Source organism: Tinamus guttatus, unplaced genomic scaffold (assembly GCF_059628265.1).
Source record: "Tinamus guttatus ecotype Peru unplaced genomic scaffold, ASM5962826v1 Tinamus_guttatus_pri_ptg000498l, whole genome shotgun sequence".
NCBI classification, from domain to species: Eukaryota; Metazoa; Chordata; class Aves; order Tinamiformes; family Tinamidae; genus Tinamus; species Tinamus guttatus.
The window spans coordinates 462,368-486,823 of NW_028289032.1; the positions used below are offsets into that span (position 1 = coordinate 462,368).

At 40.1% G+C, this 24,456-nt stretch overlaps 1 pseudogene across 1 annotated transcript in view; it reads left to right on the top strand.

Moving 5' to 3' along the window:
- Positions 1 to 24,456, top strand: part of LOC104569718 (synphilin-1-like) — a 48,444-nt pseudogene that overhangs the window by 19,573 nt on the left and 4,415 nt on the right. Inside the window, exons 4-5 of the transcript XR_015913872.1 lie at positions 15,413 to 15,423; positions 16,668 to 17,760. The product of XR_015913872.1 is annotated as a synphilin-1-like (transcript). The remainder of the gene's footprint in view (positions 1 to 15,412; positions 15,424 to 16,667; positions 17,761 to 24,456) is intronic.

Here is a 24,456-nt window from a genome sequence, read left to right on the forward strand (position 1 = left end):
TTTCACAGGAGTAGAACAGTTTTCTGAAGAAACCTTCTCAACTGTCAAAATATGTTACAGTGTACATATTCCTATTACATCTTTTCTTAAGGCAATTGAAGTATTTCTGCCTATTTCCTTGAAAGATGCAGTCAGTTAGGCCCATACTATTCTAAATCTGATAAAATTAAGAGGGATTGAAAGCAAGGATTAATAATAGGAAATATGGGACAGATTTAGTAACAGGTGATGCTACCACTGTTCCTATAGTACATTTAACTTTCCATTATTTCTTACTTTTTGTGACTTTTCTTTCTCCCTCCCCCTAGTAGAAAATCCTTCTGTGGCTTCTTCAGTTTATGCAAGAACAAGGTATTTCATTGGATGAAGTTGACCATAATGGTAATACTGCTGTTCACGTAGCTGCTCAGCATGGCTATCTAGGATGCATACAGGTAGAGTATTATTAAGGTAGAATACCTTAAAATTTGCCAGAAGAAAATTTTTTAAATCAGTAGAACTCAGACTGAAACACCAAAAAGCTCTATATCTTGAATTCTATTCTCAGTTATGCTGTTGTAAATCTAAAGTAATCTTTGCATTGCAAGAAGAAAGCATCATTATGTTGTTCATACATAAGCAGCCAATGAGTTTGTTTTTATATTAAGAATGGGCAGCCAGAGTAGATAAGCGTGCCTTGATATCAACCTTCTTACTATTCTGAATTTGCAGCTCTCCAGCTTAAGGGAAATTTAAGTTATGGTTTATTCCATATTAAAATTTCCACTTAGAGCAAGCCATCCTTATCCTCTGAATATATCTGTACTAAACAATATGATGATTTCTGATAGTTCTCAATGAATGACCTTGACCACCTCAAAATAGTTGTGTTTGTTGTACAGAGCTGCTGAAATGGTTAATTTGCCCTGCTGAAAAGGCTAACAAAGCTACAGTGCTTTTAGGAGTTGGGTCTGAAAAACCTAGTTTGGATGCCTCTATATCATACCAGTGTTCAATGTAGACATACCAAAAAAGCTGCATAGTTGAACTGGATGACTAGGTCAAGCATCTCTACTTTGCACTGAATCATACAATACAGATGTACCCATTGTTCATGAGAGTCACTAGAATCATTACTCGCAGGAATACTTTTCAATATTTGTTGTTGTCATCACTTTGATTGAAAAGTGTTTGGAGAAAAAATAATAATAAAATTAACTTAAGTAAGTGATTGAAGAAAAATACTTGAGAAACAAAATAGTCACCAGAGAAGAACAGAGTAGATAACAACATGGCAGAAAACCAAGAAACAGAATTCAAGGTAGGATTAACTCAAGAGGGGAAAGAAAACATGTCCAAGAAGCAGTAGTAATTCTGAGAATCTGAGACATCAGCTATATACAGAAACTCTGAAAGCTTGGAAAAACATTTTAAATGTATTGCTGAACATGAGCTGATAGATGGCAACTCTTAGAGCATAGTAAATACAGGTAATATATGTTCTAGTTCAATCTTAAAAGAAATACAGCATCCAAGTCTAGCTAATTAACCTCTTTAGAGAGCTAAAAATATTTATGCATGCTGTTACATTGAATCTACTGCATCCACAGATGCTTATTACTATAGCAATTTATTTATATGCCTGGATGCACAGAGAAGACCTAACTATATGAAAAGTATTTTGGGAGTCTCACAGAATAAAAAAAAAAAAAAAGGAAAAATATGTGATAGCTGAGCCGAAGGAGTAGACTTAGAAGAAAACAGCTGCATGGGTTTGGAGGACATGGCCATCTCCACATTTTTCTCAACTGATGGGACATCTTTCTTTTAAAGATATGAGGAATTTCGGAAATCCTGTACAAACTCTTATGAGAATCAGAGTAAACAAATTAGCACATTTGTGCTAAAGCTAGTGTCTTTATTGTTATTTTCCAGATAATTACTATGATCAGTTGGAAAAAAAAATGGATGGAAGAAGTAGTTGAGAGCACTGTTGTGGTAGATCTGTGTTTAGGGCTACTCATTTTTACAGTTTCTTCAAGATACGCAATGGATTTGAAGAAGAAATGAGTAAATTATTTTGAACAGAGTGGTGACATCTGCAGGCTATTCTCATGGATAAAGCTAAATCAGAAAGAGGATAACCCTGCTTTCCCAGTGACAAATGAACTTTAGTAAATGACCTAGAATTTGTAAAACTGATTTTTTTATAGATCAATTTGAAAATCAGCAACAGGTGTTTTGTGTTGGTGAGGCAAAGCCATAGGAAATAAATCATGAAAATATCTTCTATTCATAGTAAAAAAATATATAGCTAGTGTATGTCACTTTAACACTTCAGGGTGCTAAGTACATCTGATACTCTGTTGTTCTATGAAACGAAATAACCCCATTGTCCAGTGAGTTTAACAGTCTAACTTAAAACAAGGCACAGTGAACAATTGGTAAAAAGGAAGAAGTGATAAAGAAGGAAGAACGTAGGCAGCAATACAGAAGATGCAGTATCGTACACTTTCAGTGATCCCTCAACCCTCTTGTTCACTCTTCTTGTGAGCAAGTGATGTTCTTGTCTTGTTCCAAATTATACTATTGTTTTTCACAGGGTCATAACTTGCCCCTTCTTGATTTTCTTTACCAACAAGTTAACCACAAATTGTTATCATGAGCTGTCATGCAAGACTCTTCAGAAGTTTTCTTTCTATACAGATTCAATAGACAAGAGAGACTACCATTTCTCTCTCCTGTCAGAAGAGATAATGGTCTCTGTGCCTGCTATTCTGAGTCAACAAAGCCACATTAAACTAGACTGACTACCAGCTCCCTGGTTCTGCCTGGATAAGTCAATCAGGAGCTGAATCACCCTCTTCCTCTTCTGCATGTGTATATGTCTATATTAAGGATGCTGTAGTTGATGGATACATTATGGTTTTGTTCAGCAATTTTTTTCCAAAATGCTCTGAGTAGTGTGTGTTTGAATATTACTGAATACAATTAGGTCCTATTCTAGGCACTACAGTAAAGCAAATAGTATATAGCAGTGATTATTACAAAGAAACCAGAATGAATGAGGGCTTGGTTTATGTGGGAAACTGAGAAACCATGAGAAACTGTGGGAAGCTGTGGGAACGGTGAAAGTTAGGAGTGAGAAACTGTGAAAGGTAGGAATAACAGATTAGCAGATAGAGAAACCCAAAACACAGGCCGGGCGCACTGATCTCTGGTTGGTTACCTGTTGTACGTTAGCAGGATTGGACCCAGATAGCAATAGAGTCAAGGAATTGGCTGGAGGCAGGGGGAGGGAGCGCATGGACAGCATGTGGACAGTGTATGCTCACATACTCGGAGAATATATGTTTGGTCTGGTGCTCAATAAAAGGGCTTCTGGCTTCTGGTCCAAAACCTTAAGCCCCTGATCCTTTTGATGATTTCCACTGGTTTTAATTTGTTTCAGTTATTGCATCTCTTGAGGTCAGCCTGGCAGAACTTTTTCCCCTTACAACACTCTCAATTCAAGGTCACCCAAATGCCATGTTCACATCCTGAACAGTTGTCCATAAGTAAGCTGGAGTTCTCCACTAGGACTGTCATACCACAGGGCTATGCATCAGACTGCGAGCATTATTTCACCTTAAAAGTCTGGATGCTAGCAAATATTTCAGGATCTTTAAAAAAAAAACAATTGGGGGAAAGCCAAGCAAGTACAAAGCAATGAGACTTTCAGCATTAAAAGAGAGAGAGAGAGAGAGAGAGAGAGAGAGAGAGAGAGAGAGAAAGAAAGAAAGAAAGAAAGAAAGAAAGAAAGAAAGAAAGAAAGAAAGAAAGAAAGAAAGAAAGAAAGAAAGAAAGAAAGAAAGAAAGAAAGAAAGAAAGAAAGAAAGAAAGAAAGAAAGAAAGAAAGAAAGAAAGAAAGAAAGAAAGAAAGAAAGAAAGAAAGAAAGAAAGAAAGAAAGAAAGAAAGAAAGAAAGAAAGAAAGAAAGAAAGAAAGAGATGGAAAATGTTATCGTACAGATTTCTTTCTACAAAAAAGGAAGTTGTGGCTGTGTGACCTACTGGAGTTGTTGGAAAGTATGCGGCCTACCTTACATATCTAAATGTTCCTTGTCTGAGAAGTCAGGATGTTGAGACCGGTAAGCTGATTGTTTTAAACACATGGATTCTGTTGTGGTAGGAAAATGAGAGCTAAACCACAAAAGGAGTCAGCAAATATTGTAGCAAAGGAATTCTGAAATTCAGATTTCTAGGATGTGTTGCAATGTGCTGAAATCCCCAGAATAGTAGGCACCAGAGCTTGTAAGCATTTACAACTCAGCACCACCCTTTAAAAAGTGGCTATCAATATGTTGGTGCTGCCCTGGACCCTGATGTTATCTAGCATGGATGTCCTCTGAATTGCGCTTGCTTGCATCTCCTGTGCTAGCATCAGCATGTGAAAAGTTAGCACAGTGTTCAGTCATATAGAGATAAGTTCACCTGAAAAAAAGTGTGTTGTTGTAGCTCAATGGAAAATCAATAGATTGCCAAATGCAAGTGCTCTGTTTACATTCAGTATTGCAGTATGAATGGCACAAGTCATGCTATGTCACACAAGTTAGCAGAAAAATGCCTTAATTAAAGTGGAACAGAGAAGGCAGGGGAAGGAAAAATACAGTCTTTTAATAATCATCTGAAATAACAGCACACTCTACTGTGCTAGACTTGCACCCCAGGGATAGATTTTTTTGGTTGTATGCGTTGAGAGTTCCGAATGCATGCAGACTTGTCAGGTGATTGATTTTTAAAAATAGTCAGCTTAGACCAATGTTTTCAAACATTTTACTCAGGAGTGCTCTGGGCCCAGCAATTCTCGTTGTTAACCAAAAATCACAGCAGAGATTTATGTTTACAGCTCTCAGTGTTACTTTCTGTGTCTTTACAGACATTGGTTGACTATGGAGCAAACGTCACTATGCAAAACCATGCGAGAGAGAAACCCTCACAAAGTGCTGAGCAACACGGGCACACCCTGTGTTCCTGCTACTTAGTGGTTGTAGAAACTTGCATGTCATTGGCCTCTCAGGTTGCGAAGCTAACAAAGCAAGTGGAGTAAGTTTAATTCTTAATAAAGGGATCATTGTGAAAACAATACTCCCCTTTGTCTTCAAGTTATCAGCATGGTACCTTCTCCCTATATGTGATATTTGACAGTTCATGCTTCTCAACTCTATGCCATTTTCAACCATTTGTCCCTTCACCTCTTTAGCAGTTCAGTTTTTCAGCTGTTCTCCTGTTGGCAATTTGCTGTGAATGTAGACGAAGCGAATTGGAGTGGAAAAGGGTATGTGTGAAATATTCTTCTTTATATGTATATATGTAAGCAATCCTCTCCCTTATCCCTTTAAATACCTTGAGATCACATCTTTGCTAATCATATTTTCTGCTCACATAGCATGCATTTATATATTATATACAGTGAGTGACTTCGTAGCAACAGTGTTGATGTTGGGAGGAAAGATGGAAATAGCAGCTGGAAGTTTTCTTTGAGTTTGGAAGGTTCCCAAAGCTCACGGTGGATACTCAGGAAATACTCTATGATGTATTTTTTCTTCATAGGAGGTGGCTTGTATATTTTTTTATCTGATCTTTAATAAATGATCTATAAAGAAGCTGGTGGGTTGAAACACCAAATATGCAATTGCTGTCTTTTGCTGTGGGTGTAGTTATTGTGACTGAGCATGTCAATTACCTCATAAGATGAAACTCTCAGAAGTCATCAGCATTGACCTAACTTTTGGTTGAAATTTATATTCCCTATAACAGGGGTCCTCAAACTTTTTAAACAGGGGGCCAGTTCACTGTCCCTCAGACACTGTCGGGGACCGGACTATAGTTTGGAAAAAAATGAACGAATTCCTATGCACACTGCACATATTTCATTTGTAGTAGTGCACAAAAAACAGGAAAAAGAATGCAATATTTAAAATGAAGAACAATTGTAATCAACAAAAACAAATAATATTTCAATGTGAACTATGGGCCTGCTTTTGGCTAATGAGATGGTCAATGTTAGGTTCCATATTTGTCACTGCTAGTCGTAGCAAGTGATGCAAGTGTTCATCAGTTAGTCTGGATCTGATTGGAGATTTCAGATGTTTCATTCGGGAAAAAGTCTGCTCACAGACATAGGTGCTGCCAAAGATGGTTGCAATTTTGAGTGCATGGTTCCTGAGATGATGATATGTCTCTGAGGGGAGAGATGCATAGAAATTAGTAAGGCTGCTTGATTCGAATGCATCTTTCAGCGAGTCACAAGTCTATAGTTTGGCCAATTCCATTTGGTAAATCGGATCAACAGTTTCAATGTCAACAGAAAATGGGTTCCGGAAAAGCTGTATGTCCTGTTCATGGAGACGAAGCTCTTTAAATCTAATTTGAAACTCCTTTTGCAACATTTCTAGTACATCCATACATGTTTTGTTTGGGAATGCAACTGCTGTTTTTTCTGCAGACAGGTTTTGAGTTGTGGGGAGATGGCAGAAGTTTTCCTCCTTTACTTGGTTAATGAGCAGGTCTAATTTGACTTGAAATGCTTTCACATGTGAATACATATCACAGATGAGCTTCCCCTTTCCTTGAAGTTGGACACTGAAATTGTTGAGTAGCTCTGTTGCATCTGTCAGAAACGCAAGGTGCCATTTCCATTCTGCATCTTTGAGCTCTGGTACTTCTTTGTACTTCTGTGTGGTACAGAATATCTTCATAGGCAACATTTAGCTCAGACGGAAATTCCTGAAACTGTCTGTGGTTTAGCGCATGAGCTCTAATGAAGTTAACACAAGAAACTACAATTTTCATGACAGAGTCCAGCTTCAATGATTTACAACACAGTGCTTGTTGATGGATGATGCAGTGTATGGCTATTGGATGTGAATGGTTGTGTTTGTCCATCTCTTTGTTAATGCGTGCAACCACTCCTTTCATGGACCCCACCATGCTAGGAGCACCACCAGTTGTCACACTGAATAGTTTACCCCAGTCCAGCTCCAAATCATTCATAGTTTGGCAAACTTTCTCATAGATATCCTCTCCTGTAGTTGTTCCTTTGATGCTTTTCAGTGCAGCAAGCTCCTCTGTGACTTCGAAAGATCATTTGTCCCACGAATGAAAATTAGAAGTTGTGCAGAATCACGAACATCATTGCTTTCGTCGAGTGCCAACGAGAAATAGCAACGTTTTTTTGAGGAGTTTTGCAACTGCAGATTCAAATTTTCCCCCATTTCTTCAATCCTTCGTGTCATTGTAGGTCCTGAAAAACTCACTGTACTAAATAAATCTGCCTTCTCTGGACACATCTCTTTGGCAACAGAAAGAAGGCATTCTTTAACAAATTCTCCCTCTATGAATGCTCTGCAAGTGCGCGCTATGAGCTTGGCAACTTGATAGCTTGCTCGAAGTGATGATATATTGAGCTGCTTTTGCTTCACAGAAGTATTTTGCTGAGTTGTCAATCCATGTTTCAGTCTTAATATTTTATCTTTTCTCACTTGTCCGACCAAAGCATCATATTTATCTTTATGTTGTATTTATCTTTATATTGTATTCCTTGAACACAGACACTGAATTCTGGCATATCAGACAAACAGCTCTTTCTTTGTACTCCGTGAAAAAAAATAATCAGAAGTCCACTTTTCTTGGAATACCCTGCACTCGGAGTCAATTTTTCTTTTTTTTTTTGACATGATGGTGCGCGCGCTTCCCACTGGTGCTGGCTTGCTTGTCCTGCCTGGGAGCTGGAGGGAGGGAGGGAGAGACGGGGGAGCCGCCCACCTCGCTGATGCCGCCGCCCTCCTCCTCAGCCCGGCCGCGCAGTCCGGAAAGAGTGGCCAGAAGGGACCGAAGGAACTTTGCCGCGCCGGGTCTCTGGCGATTCGCCCGAGTTGGCTGGACCTCGCAGTCCAGAGGCTGCCGACTGAACTTGCCCGGCAGAGGAGATGCCCGCGCCTCTCGCCTGCCGCGCATCGCAGAGGAGGAGGAGGAGGAAGAGGAGGACGGGGCGGCGGCGGCGCGGTTTGTAGCCGAGAGGCACCCCCTGGAGGGGGCAGGTCGAGGACAAGGCGCTGGTTTCAGCCCAGTCCCGGCGGGTGCTTGGGGGCTGCGGAGGCGGCGCGCGGATTAAGTGGCAGGAAGTCTTCTGCGGCTGCTTGGTTTCCCCCCCCCCGCAACCCCCAGCGGGGAGGGGGCGGGGGGGTTCTGTAAATACCGGCGGGCCGGATTGAGGACCCTGGGGGGCCGTATCCGGCCCGCGGGCCGTAGTTTGAGGACCCCTGCCCTATAACTTAGCAAAAATAAAAACAAGAAGTAGAAATGGCAACCATGAGTTCTCCATGTTTTATTGTCGACGTGGGGGTCTCGGACACCACGGACAAGATCAATGTGATCAAGCAATGTGATCAAGCAGTGCCAGTTTATTCAGGGTTCCAATCGCGCTTATATGCAAGGCTTCCCCGAACACACGAGCGCTTCTTTACTTAAGACCCCGCGTCCACGCGTCTGACTATACAGTGTGATAGGCTAACTAGCAGTGTCCACGCATCCTTACTTTTAACGACCGTCCCCCTCTAGTTGTTTGTCTCCACTCTTTGACTCCTTATCTGACTCTCCTTATCTGATCTCCTTATCTCTTAGTTAGCAGTCCTTCCGCCCTTTCAGCTAGGCCTGGCGCCCTTCTGCCCTTATCTGGCTTGCTCACAACATGACCGCTGGCCTTCAGAAATCCCACATTTTATTTCTATACAGTGCTCTCTCAATATTTGATTTAACTGTTACCTTTCATGTGGAAAAGAACGACTTGTTCTGTTAGTCAGTAGGCTGTTTACTCCTATAGAGCCTAGTTCAGACTTTCCTGACAAGAGCCCCCTCTGTCATCTCTTTGGGCTACAAGGATAGGAAGTCATTTAAATGATTCTTATTTGCTCCTGATGGGTTCCTTTGCTTGTCTCTGTGGCAGCTGCCTTTTCTTCCTCTCCTACAAAGGGCTGTGAGTCTCTTGGGCAACCCTGTTGCAGTTTACTGAGGCAGTGAAATATTCTATTTTTCTACTTGAAAGAGCAGCTTCTGCATGATTGTTTTGACTACCAGCCTCAGGCCCCAAGTAGGCTTTGATAAAAGCATTGCACCATGCTCAGAGACCTATGCTCAGGAGTCAGAGGGCATGGTGAAAGAAGGCTCCTGCCCTGTTTTGTAGCTCTATCAGAGGGGGCTACATAAAAATTCAAGGATGTATTCGTGGCCTGAAGGAAGCACTTGGCAAAGTTTCTTGAAAAACCTTACTGTCACCAAGATCGAGGAATAAAGCTGTTAACACCAATGCAGTATTAAGAAGCAGACATCCTCTTTATTATGGTTCTAGATGCATGGGGGATAGCTCCATCTATCATGCATACCGTACGTCGCCTTAGCCAAAACTTATATCACGCTGTTACATACATATGCATTAAATTTCCCAGAATGATCATACATATTCATTCTATTTCCTAAAACTAATTACAATATGCCCCACCCTTGCGCGTGCGCACCCTCTGTCCTTTTAGGTCCCTGGTGGTCTTTCAAGACTCCTGGTGCTCATCTTTCAGGGTCTTTCCGATGAACTCTGATAGCTCACTTCCGTATATGGTTTCATTTTGGCTCAGGGAGCTCTATTTGGCCTCATTGCCCAGTTTCAGCCAGTTCCTTGAAGATATGGTGGTCCTTATCTTCATTTTCAACTGATGATTGCTGTTTTGTCCGTACTCCTTCATGATGTACCAGCAGCAGCTGTGAAAATTATGTCCTTGGGTGCATGCTTGTCTGAGGCCTCTCATAATACCACCTCTAACATAGTAAGAAGATAGAATGGCTGTAGCACCTCTGAAGATCCCAGAAGCATCAGATGGCAACAGGCAAGACACCAATCTGCATTCTAAGGTGCTTTAAATGGCTATTGCGTTGGAAAGGCTCCAATTTGGGCAGCTATGCTGGGTTTACTGTATTTTCTCCACCTACTTCTAGTGTTAATGGATTTTGTTCTAGAGGCAGAGAAGATATGTCAGGATCATGACAAATTACTTACTTGACTGTTCAGGACAGCTCAATAAGGCCTGATCTGCCTCCCAACCTTTCTTCACCTTTTTTAAACATGAGAAAAGCTTTAGAGCAGCTGAGCATGCAATCTGTCTTTAGACATTTTCCTGGGTTCCTCATCAGCCAGAGATAAAGCCCTCCACCTGATAACACTGTACATCCCAAGATAAAAGTGGGAATCGTCTACTTTGCACTAGAATAGCATCACCCTTGAGCAGTCTTTCCTTAAGGAAAGCCCATATCAAGACTGCTTTCAGAACAAACTGCCTTATACTAGGACCTAGCAACACCTACCTTCATAGGCCCTAAAACAAAGAAGGGAGTGCCTCTGATATTCACTTTGAGCTCTTCTAGCCATCCCAGTCTAGCACGTTCTTTGCAGCCCTTCCTGAAAAAAGGCACAAAAACAAAACAGTAAGATTACAGTTTGATGAAGTATTCACATCTTGTGACTCCCGATGCAAAGAAACTCATATTGAAGATATAAAAAATAGCAAAACCTTCTAGGTTGGATCTAAGTCTCTATTCAGAGGGAAAAGGCTTGGAGAGAGGGAAAAACATGATAGCTAGAAATGTTCCATTGAATCTTCACAAGAGAATGAACTGAGACTTTGCCTCACAGGAGGAGGTGAACCAAGACATTCTTTCCCTAGGTAAACAGAAAAATAGTACACAAGAACTGCTTTTACTGGCTTTAGAATAAAAGCTTTGATTTGCCTCTCTTGCTAAGTAGGTTTGGTCAATTCAGTAGGATTTTTTGAACTAAACAGGGTACCCAAGACAGTCACACAAGTTTCTCACAGAACCTACATAAAATGTTGGCTTCCATTTTATTTTTTGATGTCTCTGCAGGTTTTTACAATTTTAGTTATTTCCTTACTGATCTCATAATTAGCATATTTATTATCTAAAAAAAGCCTTAGACACCAGAGCTGAAAATTCCTACTTGCACAAATACATGCTTTTCATCAATTATGATATTAAGTGATGTATTGTTTATGCTTTCCTGTCCTGAAGAGATGCAGTCAGAACCAGTGACATGAAGTAATGCTTCTCTGCACTTCTTTTACAATGCCATGTGATCACAAATCATCTTCCCAAGATTCCTAAAGGATTGGAGATGAATATGCAAAGCCACTGACTGATCTTTTTGATATGCAATCAAGCTGAAATATCTTGCAAGTCAATGGTCAAAATAAAACTTGAGTCAAAAGATGAGGATCAGAAAGTGGCTAAATATTCTCTGTCACCGCTTTGTTCTGTAGACAAAATCCATGATTCTCTTGAAACTTTATAGGAATAGCTATAAAAATAGCTCAATAAATAAAAATGATTATAGCATTAAAATATAGCATATGCATGTTGTTTGGAGGTTTTTTTGTGTGTGTTAATAGGATCTATATGAAAGTATATTAAGAAACTCAATATAAACTTTGCAATGTTTATCTCTCATTTACTTCGATGAGCTGTTTTATTTTCAACTATATAGAGTGGTCACTGTTTGTTTTATTTGAAATCAAACAAAGCAGTAAGTCAAAATACCATGAAAGACATTTCATTAGTGCCTAGTGCCTCAGCATGTTTCATGTTCAGTGACTGAACTCACTGACTTCATCAGGAGCAAGCTTGGGTCTATAATTATCTAAGGAGACACACCAACATCCTTATACAGTGCTTAGTAGGAACATTATCTAAACTAAATAAGACCTTCAGAATTTGGACATTAAATATCATAAAGTAAATCTAACCTTTAAAGCTATAATTATCTTCTTATCTACTGAATCTGTTTTTAATACTTAGCAATATTGCTGTTCTAAGAAGTTGTGATCCTTTAATTTTCAATGCTATATTAGATATATATATAAAGAGTTTATATATATATAATTTATATATAGTATATATACATATATAGTGTGTGAGTGTGTATATACACTATACAAATACTTCAGGGATCTGGTAACAGGCATCTTCAGGAATCATTCTGGAAGGATGTCTAGGTTTCCGTGCTGGAAAATATATACAAAATAGTCCAACTGAGAAAATGGAGGAAACAAATTCTTTTAGTATAATAAAATGTTTACCTAGAATGAGGGCAGTTGCTCATTAGAAAAAGTGTCAGGCATAAGAAGCTATTAACTACCTCTGGAAGAATTTTCTTTCACATTAATTCTCACTGTATATAATTACTAGACTTCACTATTATTTAGATATTCAGAAATAGATGCTGAGGAAATCATAAAAGGCAACTAAAACAGATAAAATGTATCACAATCTAATCTCAAATTAAAATTTCCCTGGAGCGTATCTGGAGAGTTGAAATATAAGCCAGTGCTGACAGATGGAGTGATTTTAAAATAGTATAAGGAAATGTGTAGGCGAGAGGAAGGAAGTGGGAAAATTAAAGGAAGAAAAAATATTTTACAAGTATGATATTTTACAAGTAAAGATTTTTTGTTTGTTTTTGTCAGCCCTGCAAGTGCAACCCACAGCCTAAAAAGTCATCTGGCCTCTTTCTGGCATTGATGTGCCAGCTATAAAGACTGCATTTGAAACTTAGTTAACGATTCTGCTGATGGCATATGAGCTAGGAAAGAATCTAGCTCACTGTCAGAGAACTGCAGTTCTCTGCAGGTCTAATAAGATGAAAAGTACTAAAAACAACTACAACAACAGAAGCAGAGACTGGAAGAAACAAAAAGTCATTTTCACATGATCGTTTTTTCTAATCAGAGCCTCACTCGAAATAACATATCTTTACCCATGAATGAAAGACAGGAAGTAAAACCAAATGTGCCATTTGTCTTCCAGATAAAAGATAGAATATATGTAGTAGTGAAAACCTGGAAGTCTCTCTCTTCCAGTAGTTTCCCAATAGTTTTATCTGTACAGTGTTTAGAGATGCTTGAACTTAAAATATGTTGCTAAATGAATAAATGTTACTTGTTGTAAGCCACAATTTAAAGTGATGTTTACATGTTAGAATGGAAGGTCAACATTGGATGGAGCAGGGAAAGGGAGATTTTTTTGTGGCAAATTCATTTATTCATTTATTTTTCTAGAAAACTTGAAGATTTGCAGAAGATAAACTTGCTAAACTAAGTTAACATTTTTTTCAAATTAACTTTTGTGTTTTTAAGTATGTTGTCTTTGATAAGGTTATATTCTGCTAGATAGATATAACCTTGATAAGGTTATATTCTTGTGCCAATTTATACCTCCTTTTTTTTAAGATTGTTCTCTAAAGTTGTTGAACATAGATCATGGTGTCACACTGAAAGTGATAAACTGCAATATGTACAGTTCTAATAAATCTAAGGTAGATATGCAGCACATGTAGGACCTTTGGTAAGATTGCACAGCAAGCAGATACAGCTTTTCCTACTGTGCTGGAATATAGGAAGGACATACTTAGCTCTGTCCTACAGGTTGAAGCAGATTGGACCATTCCTACACAGTACGCAAAAGCCCAATGCAGTAGGCAAAAGCTACTCTCTGAGTTCATTTGCAGGGAGAAAAGTAGTTCTGAGAGCTATTGTACAGCTGAGTAAAGGCCATTCACCAAATGTGGGAAGAGACTTCTTAATCTCTCCCCTTCCCTTCTTTTATTCAACTGAACAAGAACCAAGTGGCCCTAAGTTTGCTCTGACATGACATACTTGCTTCTGGGATATTATTTTTTTGTGACTCATTCAGTTCCAGCAAACTGCTGTTTGCAATTCCACATTTATCCTTGTAATAATTCCTGATAAGTAAGCATCTCTCAAATGTAGTGATTGCACAATGTGCACAGGGATTCAGAGACAACTGAGAGGAGAGCTAATTCCCTTTATGTTAATATTTAAAATCTCTCTATTTCCTACTTAAAATATAGGTGAATGGCGCTTCTCTTTTAAATACGAAATTGAACAAGTGGTATCATTTTAAGATATGGGCTAAACAATCTTATATTTTCGTGTAGGCAGACAGTGGAACGCATGACATTACAGAATCAACTGTGGCAGCTTTTAGAAGCCCAGCGGTCAGAGGGCAAATCACTATCCATGATTCCAAGGTAACATAACTGGAATTCTACTGTATCTCATACTTGAGAAGTTTCATGGTATAACTATTATGAGGAGAAGCTGTGACTTGCCTAAATATTAAATGTGTTCTGTCAAAGTAAATGTGCTTCTTTTACCTTGTGGGCTTGACATTGAGCTACTAGAATTAGACAGTTCATGCAATTACATAAATATTGGACATTTTGAGTATGAAATTAATAGTCTCTGCTCCCCAGAAAAATAAAAAATAAATTTACAGTGGAACAGAATATATTTTGTATTAGATGAATAGCAGAGAATTGCAGAAACCCCTAGGAAAATTGTAAAGCTTGACCTTGTAGTGGTTCACCATACATTCCTGCCAGCTGTAATTTATAAAGCTAGTTGCCAGCAAAACCTGCTTTCAGATTAATAAGGCTCCTTATGCTCATTAAATTTTGTCTGTAGTAGCTTGTATAAAAAGTCAAAGCTCCAGAAATTTTATGTTTCATTTATATTCTGTCAGTCCCAGTCCCAGTCTCCTGAAAGAGGAGGAAAGGGACCCTTCCAATAAAGGCACAGGACTGGACCTGAAGTCTCCTGATTCTACCGTAGACTTCCAGTATGATGTATGTAAGTCAAGTAAGCACACAACTTCATGTGGGTAGCAATCTTAAGCATACACTGAAAGGGAAAAAGAGTAACTCAGATGCAAACAGGACTTCACATCATTATTTTCTAATTCAGTTTCTCTATCTAGAAAATATATACCATGTTTTTCCTTGTTTTGGAGTTGTAGGGAGCTAAAGACATGTTAAAATAAAAAGCCAGCATAAAAGCTCCTGCTGACATCAATGGTCTGAGCTTTGGGCCATCAAGTGTGAATGTGCAGGAACAGTGACTTCTTTCTTTTCATTTTTATTAAATCTCATACACTGTGAGAAACAAGTGCTCCATGTTTCTGAAGTAAATCTGCCAGTGCTTCATGCAAATGCAAGTTGCTACAGAAATAGATGACAAATAAAAAGTCATTGGGTTTCAGGATGTATCTATATAGAGGAACATAGGCTAGGAGAAGACTGAAAATTAACTAGCAAATCCAAATTCTTGGTAACATAGAAAACCACACTGGGAAGAATTGTTCTGTCCTTTTTTTAAAAAAAATAGACTCATGGTCGTCCCTGTCTGCCAGCTCAGCAGAGAATGGGACCAAATGCTGTCTTCCAGCTCCTTTGATTTGTATGATTTTTGCTGGCTGGAATTTCCAAGTGATTCCACCTCTGAGTAGTGGTGAGCACCAGGACTGTTTCACTTTCAGTATCAGATAAGGTCAGGTGTCTCATCATACATTATTTCTGTAGAAGGGTGGGTTTCAACACCTTTTTAATTAAATGGGTTGATTAGTTTGAAAATGGTACTGTATTGTTTTAGCTTTGATTTCATAGTTGGTTGCTGACTTTCCTCACAGCTAGAACTTACTTGCTGATATAATCATCTTCCAAAGAGACAGTAGTAGATATAGTAAGGTCTAACCCTTTTAATAGAAATGTCTCTTCTAGATACATATATACTCTTTAGTGTCATTATTTCAGTTTGCATATCTTCCCACATAAAATAATAATTCATAATGGATTGAGGATGAAGTAGCTAGTAGTATATGTGAATTTTGTACACTATTGTAACTATGGAGTCAATAGAATTTTCTTGGAAATGGGAAGAAATGAGATTTGTGGATTTAGCGGCCCACACTTTAATTTTGCTACTTTACCCTTGCTCAGATAAAAAGTGGTTTATAAGAATAATGTGGAGTATCATGAGCTCTCAACTATGTCATGGGGAAATAAATGGTCTCTGTAACTTACATTATTTACAAATAGTCTTGAGACTGCTGTTTCCTCACTTTGTACCATTTGGAGTTGTAAATTTAATTTACTGTTCTAAGTACTGAAATTAATTCATGTCACCTTTTTAATGCCTTCAATTTTTCATATCTGAAAAGATCTTGAGTGTGAATGGCCAGACTTTTTATCTAGTATTATATGGTTATTATTAATACCCAATGAAGTTTAAGATTTATGAAATCACTACTATGCAGAGAGCTGGTATTTTTGCTGTATTTAAAATAGGCTACTTATGATGTGACTTGGAAAATAGAGCATTTCAGTTTGGTTTTGTTTTTTTGTTTGTTTGTTTGCTTGCTTTTTTTTTCCACCTTTTGAAACCTGCCAGCCTCCACAGAAATAAGAAATAGTAGTTTTTCTAAAACTATTCTCAGAATGTCATCTTTGATATTTAAATGACTATGACCTAAGTTTTGGGTTAAAAGAGTATTCTTTGTTTTAAAAAAAATAAAATAAAAGTAACTGAAATAGGAATGGAAGCAGGGTTACCTCCTTCTCTGTGTAATCTTCACTCCAGCATCAGAATAATGAATTCCATGTGAGTAACCATGAAGAGGATAAGTAACAATAATCTGAGACAAACATGAACACTGTAAATGACAGTTTCCCATTTTGTGTGTTCATTTATTTGGCTGTGGTATTGAAATTTTCTCCTCTCTTTTTTTCTTTAAGCTCATCCTCTTCTCCTGCTTCAGGCAAACCCCAGTGGAAACCCTCTGAATGAATTGTCAGATGAATTGTCTCTACCAAAAAGTAAATTGAACACCCAAGATAGGATTCAGATTCTTGGCAGCATGGGGACTTCTAGCTGCACTCAGGCCAAAATAAAAGATGAGGACTCAGATAAAATCCTGCACCAATTGTTGGGAAAGGAAATCTCTGAAAATGTCTGTATGCAGGAAAAGCTTTCTTTGGAATTTCAGGATGTGCACGCTTCCTCCAAGAACGTGAAAAAGATTCTGCCAGAGAAAAGGGAGCTGAAGTTAGCCAGACTGAGACAACTTATGCAGAGCTCTCCCAGTGAGTCTGACATAGACTCAGCTAATTCTGAGGACCATAAGAACACTCTTGTGAAAAGAACTGACAAACCAAGGCCTCAACCTATAGTGGAAAGTGTTGAGAGCACAGAAAGTATGCATCTGATGATTAAGAAACATACTTCAGCAGCAGGGCGTCGCTTCCCTTTTGGTATCAGAGTTTCTAAGTCTGTGGATGGCCACAGTCCTTCAGAGAGCAGTGACCTGGATAGTAAATCCCAGTATAAGTCTGGTACTGTATCTCAGAGCCAGTTTTCTGGAGACAACTCTCCATACAGCTCTGACAGTGGTGCTACTCAAAAGGTTGCCACAAGCCCCAAGAGTGCTCTCAAGTCTCCATCTTCAAAGCACAAATCCTCCCAAAATTAGAAACTTAGAGTAACCTTTGAGGAACCTGTGGTACAGGTGGAGCTAAAAGGGACAGAACTGAACAAGGAAAAAGATAAAGACTAGGGAAATGCATTTTTGCCGATTCCACCTAGCACTGGAGAACCAGCTAGGGACCAACCAAAAAGGCCTTTTGGAACCTTTAGATCCATAATGGAGACATTAAGTGCTAACCAGAATAACAACAACAACTGCCAAACAGCAAACATGATCAAAACCTCATCAACACCGCCTTTTACCTTGTTAGGAAGGAAGACAGCAGATAGCAAAGGAAATCCAGCAACTCCCATGAAAGGAAGAAACAATACAGTGGAAGAAACAAAACACTGAAAGGAGGAAAGGCCTTTTCTTCTTTTCTAACTAATGAATGCAGGGTCCTGCACCTGGGGAGGAGTAACCCCAGGCACCAGGACAGATTAGGGCTTGACCTGCTGGAAAGCAGCTCTGCGGAGAGGGATTTGGGAGTCCTGGTTGACACCAAGCTTCGCATGAGGCAGCAATGTGCCCTCCTGGCCAAGAAGACAAATGGGCTCCCGGCCTGCATGAGGAGGAGCGTTGCCAGAGGGCAAGGGAGGGGATCCTGCCCATTTGCTCAGCTCTGGTGAGGCCGCACCTGGAGTATTAGGTGCAGTTCTGGGCTCCCCAGGACAAGAGGGACGTGGAGCTGCTAGAGAGGGTGCAGCGTAGAGCAACAAAGATGATTAAGGGGCTGGAGCATCTATTTTATGAGGAAAGACTGAGCGAGCGGAGCCTGTTTAGCCTAGAGAAGAGAAGATTGAGAGGGAATCTGATCAACATGTACAAATACCTGAGGGGAGAATGTAGGGAGGATGGGGCCAGGCTCTTCTCGGTGGTGGCTAGTGACAGGACAAGGGGTAATGGGTACAAACTGAAGCACAGGCAGTTCCATCTCCATGTGAGGAAGAACAACTTTACTGTGAGGGTGCCAGAGCCCTGGACCAGGCTGCCCAGAGAGGTTGTGGAGTCTCCTTCTCTGGAGATCTTCCAACCCGTCTGGATGCCACCCTGTGCCCTCTGGGTGTCCCTGCTGGAGCAGGGGGTTGGACTAAATGATCTCTAGAAGTCCCTTCCAACCTCAACCATTCTGGGATTCTGTGATTTTGGGGACCGACCTTCTGGAGAGCAGCTCTGCGGAGAAAGACCTGGGTGTCATGGTGGATGATAAGTTGACCATGAGGCAGCAGTGTGCCCTCGTGGCCAAGAAGGCCAATGGAATCCTGGGCTGCATTAAGAAGAGCATCTCCAGCAGGTCGAGGGAGGTGATCCTGCCCCTCTACTCAGCCCTGGTGAGACCGCATCTGGAGTATTGTGTCCAGTTCTGGGCCCCACAGTACAAGAGGGATGTGGAGCTTCTGGAGAGAGTCCAGCGCAGGGCCACAAGGATGATCAGGGGCCTGGAACATCTGCCCTATGAGGAGAGGCTGAGGGAGCTGGGCCTGTTCAGCCTGGAGAAGAGAAGGCTGAGAGGGGATCTAATCAGTGTCTATAAGTACCTCAAGGGAGGGAGTGTAGAGGACGGTGATGGTCTCTCTTCAGTGGTGGCCACTGATAGGACTAGAGGAAATGGCCGGAAACTGAAACACCAAAAATTCCATAGGAACTTAAGGAAAAATTTCTTAACAGTGAGGGTGGCAGAGCACTGGAACAGGCTGCCCAGAGAGGTTGTGGAGTCTCCTTCTCTGGAGATCTTCAAAACCCGCTTGGATGCAGTCCTGTGCCACATGCTCTAGGTGTCCCTGCGTATGCAGGGGGGTTGGACTAGATGATCTCTAGAGGTCCCTTCCAACCCTAAGCATTCTATGATTCTATGATTCTATGAATAGTTTTGAGAGTGGCTTATTTCTGCCTTACTATAGCAAAAGGATACACATAAATGCTCTACTGTATTTGACCAGTAGAAGGCCAGTCCACTGTCTTAATTTTGGAAGGCTTTTTCAAGGAGTGGAAGATATTGCTTGTATGTAGAGTCTGTACTCTAGCACATGCAGCGCATTTGCTCTCTATCAAAAGCTCTCCACAAAGATGTGTTTCACCGGGAATGGATGTTTGGTGTTGTGAGAATGTCAAACTTGAATCCATGGGATTTCTAAGTAGTAATTAACTGAAGGACTAGACCAGAGGGCTATACGATAAAAATAGATGTCAGAAATAGGAAAAATAGCAGAAGGGGGTCCTTCTTGCTTCTATGGGTGGTATAACCATCCACTAGGTGCTTCAGCTATCAGTGCTCAATCTCTTTTGCTCACCCGCTCCTCACAGTACACAGTCTGCTCTTGGCAGAGCATATGGATGGTCTATAGTAACATGTGCTGAGTTCAGGTCATCCCCTTACCACAGACAAGAGAGTGCTGTTTCTGCATTCACAATAGAAAGAGGGATTGTTCTGGTCAGAAAGCTGGCTCTGTGTCCCGGGGAAAAATAATACTCTGAACAAATATCTCTTGCAAGAAAAAGGAAGAGGTGTTGAATGAAAACAGAGGTGGGAAATACTGTGAGCACAGTGTGTGTATGGCAAAGAAGCATGGATGTCTGGAGATAGAATAAAGAATTGAGTGAGAGGGAGTGGTGCATCACTTAATCCTCTGTGAAAGTGAGGGTGGAGGGAAGGGATGGATGGAAAGACCTAATGTAAAAGAATAGTTTCAAGATGAAAAAAAAAAAGAAGATAAAACAGGCCAAAGTAAGGAGGAAGAGGAATACTTGCACTGTAAAATGCATGTTACCTGTGAAAGGGCCACATTTGCATGTTGCTGTTGTCAAACAAGTTACAGAAAAAATAAACTTTCATACCAGCTCAAAGAATCCTGGCACATACCTTAAAGAGGTAACAGGTTTAGTCTTGTTTTATAGCTTAAAAAACAAAACAAAGGAAAAAAATGTTAAAAAGTTACTGTGGCTATTTGACTGCATGTTTTGATAGACTTCCATATTATGTATGCGATTAGCTCATTGCATGTTTTCAACTGATTTGTATGTTGTACTTCCTTGGGGGCCTTACTTCCGCTACACCAGTCTTTCCTCTAGCATGTTGAATGAGGAACATCTGTGTAACTATGCTTGATATATGCTTATGCATGCAGAAGTTCAGCCTCTCTGTCACTTGTTTTCTCTAATTGCATATTTGCTAAAAGTATTAATACCTGACATGATTGGTTGATTGGTGCGCAAGAGGGGAATGAATAGATTAATAGATATTTAAAATCCTAGGAAAAATATAAATTTATGATAGATTTTTGATGATGTCACCAGTGAACTGGCTACAAGATTTCAATTCTAAGAATGTATAAAAACTAATCATAGTCATAAATCCACTGGGGAGTTTAGCTTACTTTGGCTGAGCATTCAGCATCTGCTGAATAGAAGTCATGTACCAGATGAAAATGGAAATTAAATTTACTCTCATGAAGAGAGTAAAAAACACCACAGATCTTCTCTAGCTATAGAGTACAGAAAAGAACATGAGACAGAATGCTGAAGTGCAGTGCTCTCCTATTTTTGCTCCTTTTTCTTACTCTCCCTCAGACTTTTGAAGTTAAATCTATTTTTTAAAAGTCTGATAACTTTGACTGTATTTAATCTCCTGAGTTTAGATATATGCTGTCAGGAGTATAATGCAAATAGATGCCAATCTTTCAAGATCTAAAAAGACACATTGGAAAAAAAATATATTTATTTGACAAGCATATGTTTGTTTTATAAGCAAATACTTTATAAGATTTCTCTGTCACTTTTGTGCTACTGTAACAGTTCCAGAACTAATGCAATGATAGTTTTTTTTCTTTCTTTTAAACTGAGATGTAAATCCTTTCATGAAGCTTGAAAACAATTGTTGTTCATACCAAAATTATACATTCAAAGGTACTTCTGTGAAAAAGTATAAATTAATCATTCTCTAGTTCAGGAGCTTGATTTACTTTCAAGCCATTGATTTCTAAATGTCTAAGAGAATTCTTTTCTCCATTGTTTTCTAATGCCAGGAACTTCCCATATTTAAAACCACCATTTTCATAATTCAAAAATGAGTCTTGTTCTGAAATCATTGACATAGTGTATGTGAAACCAGAAACACAACTGTAAAGTTTCCAGAGTTTCCATTCACTCCTGAAAATATAGGGAAATCCCAGTGCAGAAAACTGCCTGTACTGTAGCAGTTCCATGTAGCATCTGTGAGCAGGCTCCAGTCAAAGTCCCAGTTCTCCATCCAGACAGTGGGGAGATGCAAGTTCATTGATCTGAACTGTATGTTAGAGCATTCACACGGATGTAGCCGGTTCTTGCAATAGGGTGTTGCCCCATGTAAATGCTCCTTTGTGAGAAGTCCCTGGGAGCATGGCATTTGCTCTTTTCATTGTAAGAGATACTAGAGGTCTGGCTGCAGCTTTGAGAGTCTTGCTGGGAAAACAAGGGTCAGGGTTGGGCCTGTGTTTCTAACCATCCTGGCAGGCACAGCTGAGCCACCATGTCCCCAGTCTACTCCCCTTTATGGTGCTCCCCTGGCAATCAAATCAAAGAGTCAATTTAAAGCAAATTTCCAGCCACCCCCAAAGTAAAAGGACTGGTGTAGGTGGTGGCAGAGAAAGCATCTCGAGAGCAAGTGTATGCCTGATCTATTCCTTCTTTCTTGTTTAAGGGAGGGGGAAAGGGGTTGAGCAGGACTGTCTGGGGCTCTGAAAGGGACAGGAAACAAGCAGCTGGATACAGTGAAAGCACAGCTGGAAGAGGTTCTCTTCATACCCATTTACTAGGACAAAAGTGGGCTAATTGCATGCAACACTGTGTTGTGTGAAATTTCCAAAATTCACATAAAAATGGAAAACGTCCTGTGCTTGTCAGAAGTCAGAATGCCTACCTGAAAGTGCTCAGAACTTCCAAGCCACCTTTTGAGATATTTGTTTAGTCTGTTTCGTGGTTTTTGGATGAGCAAAATGGGTGGCTGCCCTTTCTCCACTGCATACTGTAGACTGTGAAAATTAATTTTTGAAGAACATTGCCATCATGTGCACTGCATATCCCTGGACACAGTCTGAACTTTTCACTGGATGGTCTCGGGAGACTGTGTCATTATCATTTCAGAGCTACTCAAAGAAGAACCTTTGTGCAAAATGGTGCAGTCTTTACAGTTTCAAACCTTTGTAGATGATTATATTGATGAGTTATATTACTGGACACAGTCCCAAACCCATTTTAACACAAACTCTTATAAAGGGGGTTTTATGAGAATGTTCTGAAATCTGAAAGCATTATAGGAAATCTACCTGGAATCAAATGACATTCTTGTCTACCAGATTACAGATGCTTTTTGTTCAGCTTCTCTTTTGTTTGTTTTATTTATTTTTTTTTCATTCAAAATTCTCACTTACCTCAAGGTCTTGTAGTTTACTTCTTCAAATTGTTCACAGCTTAATAGTGGAAAATTATATTAAATTTTCTAGTGTCCTTTTAAAATTAGATATACCCTATTTCTCTTAGGAGCCTAAGAAAGAGCTGTGGAGGATGGATTGGGATTTTTTTCCCTTTTCAAAAGATTTGCTCTTTGTGTGTGCGTGTATTACAATTCCAAGCAAATGTTTATAGTTATTTCCATCTTGTGTGTAAAGTGAAAGGACAGTGAACTGTTCTTTCTTTCCGACACTTCAAATCATTTGAGATCTGGGGTACATTAACATGAGTACTAACTCACCTTATCAGTACAAAGTCTTGTATTAGCTGCTTCAGGGTCAATCAGCAAAATCTGCCATCAGGGTTCTGACAGATAATAAACTGGACACTCTTAAAATTATAAATGGGTCTAGTGCAACAAATTTTCCACTGCCTGATCTAGTGCTGAATAAATTACAGCTTTGGTCCAAATCTGTGGGCTAGAAAAAAGTCCTGTTGTGAACTCTTAAGATTACGTATCAGTGCCAGTTGTGTAAGGAGATGGTGAGTACTTATCTGGTGACACAGGCACAAGGAGATACTAGATTTTTGGTTAGTAATTAACAATATTCCTAATGTATTTCCCTTAGATCAAAAGGCAGAGGAGACAGTTGTAAAAGACATGTCTGTTCTGTGTTGTCACCTAGAGATAGGTCACCTAGCTAGAAATAACCTGCTTAAAGATCATGGTGCAACTGCAGGGCTGCAGAAACGGGGTGTGTGGAGTGCCAGTGCAGCTTCTACATGGATGGAGCTATGGGGACTCACCCATAATGTATTTCAGTGCTGCAAAGCTAAGATGATAGTTAATTGAATTGTTGCAATCTTATGAAACATCCTTTAACAGAGCTCCACAGTTAACACATATATACTGTTGATAACAGCAATGCATGGTGCCAAAAAGTTATTGTGGCAAAAGCTTCAATGTTCCTATTTTTCTTCCTCAAATTATTTTCTACCAATTCTACCTCATAAGCAGGATGAACTGGAGATCTGTGTGCGGTCCCAGCGTCATGATCTCATCGGAATCACAGAGACGTGGTGGGATAGCTCGCACGACTGGAGCGCTGCCATGGAAGGCTATGTGCTCTTTAGGAAGGACAGGCTGGGAAGGCGAGGTGGTGGAGTTGCTCTTTATGTGAGAGAGCAACTGGAATGCATGGAGCTCAATCTGGGAGTCGAGGATGAGCGAGTTGAGAGCTTGTGGGTAAGGATTAGAGGGCAGGCTAATGTGGGAGACACTGTGGTGGGTGTCTGCTACAGGCCACCTGACCAAGACGAGGAGGTTGATGAGGCCTTCTATAGGCAGCTGGATGTTGCCTCACGGTCACAGGCCCTGGTTCTCATGGGGGACTTCAACTACCCCGACATCAACTGGGAGGACAACACAGCCAGGCATAAGCAGTCCTGGAGGTTCCTGCAGAGCGTCGACGATAACTTTTTGACGCAGGTTGTGGAGGAGCCGACGAGGAGAGGTGGGCTACTGGACCTCGTGCTATCAAATAGGGAGGGCCTAGTAGGAGATGTTAAGGTGGGGGGTACCCTCGGCTGCAGTGACCATGAGTTGGTGGAGTTCAGGATTCAACGAGGAGGAGGCA